This window comes from Puntigrus tetrazona, chromosome 13 (assembly GCF_018831695.1).
Source record: "Puntigrus tetrazona isolate hp1 chromosome 13, ASM1883169v1, whole genome shotgun sequence".
Classification (NCBI taxonomy): domain Eukaryota; kingdom Metazoa; phylum Chordata; class Actinopteri; order Cypriniformes; family Cyprinidae; genus Puntigrus; species Puntigrus tetrazona.
The window spans coordinates 21029981-21031077 of NC_056711.1; the positions used below are offsets into that span (position 1 = coordinate 21029981).

The 1097-nt window shown below is 40.6% G+C and overlaps 1 protein-coding gene across 1 annotated transcript in view; it reads right to left on the bottom strand.

Annotated features, from left to right (window-relative positions):
• LOC122356507 (DNA nucleotidylexotransferase-like) overlaps window positions 1–1097 on the bottom strand; it is a 14390-nt gene that overhangs the window by 2216 nt on the left and 11077 nt on the right. The window lies entirely within an intron of this gene.

Below are 1097 nucleotides of genomic sequence, written 5' to 3' on the forward strand. Positions count from 1 at the left end.
AAAAATGTATAAATGTTAAAAGCGTTGTAGATTTCTATAGTTACACATTGGAAACGTAAAATAATGCTATATTTTTAATATCTTAAATGCGATTGTAAAGCACAATGAGATTAAAAGCAGCGCCCGAATGGTGATATTGATCCAAGAACCTGTGCTATTTGTGTAAATCACATTGTGCATTATAATATCGGAGCGTCTGATCAGATCCAGATAATATTACTGGAGCGCAGCGAGTTCCCGCTCGTACGCAAATAGAATAATCTAAAGGATAAAGCCATTAGGCTGCAGAGCGCATGCAATATTATGGAGTTTGTTATTTCTTGTTTATATATTTCCCTTGAGCAAATAAAGCAGTTAAATGAGATTTCAAGTGAACCTGGACACACCGATGCCGTTGTTTATGGCATTAAGCATCACGAATCTCTTCAGAGACTCTTATCGTGGCCAGCAGACCTTTTTAAACGCTCCTCCATTAAGCTCTTCAAACATACAGTGGTTTTAATGTTTTCTGTCATTATCTAAAGCTCCTCCAGGTCACGGCTGCTCGGGCGGGAAATAAACGCCACCGAGAGAGAACGCATAAATGAATAAATGCATGAATTCGTTTTTTAAAGTACTCCCGACTTCTAATGAGATGCACATAATGGTATGATTTATTAATTACGATAAGCTCCGGAAAGCGGCGATCGGCGGGTGCTGAAGGCATCGTGGGATAGCGGGGCCCGGGAGGCGGCGAGCGGGAGAATGTAATTACAGCTGATGGGTCGAGCTCGGCCTGCAGACGCCACGCGGGGGACGTGAGCGCTCACACAAGGTCAGGGGTCGGCTATAAACAGCTCGAGTCAAACTCTATCCGTCTCTGACGCCCCTGAAGACTTAACTCTGGTCTTGTGGGACAGAAACACTGTACGAGGAGTCTGTCGGATACTGTATGCTCACTGTTTAGGCCTACTTTTAAGATTTATTTGAACTGCATGAAAAAAAATCTGGTCGATTGAAAAAACAAACTAAACTTAACAATGTGCATATCTGATCAAATTATTTTACATTTTTTGTTTTGCATATTTAAATATTTACCTTTTAATTAAAATAAAATA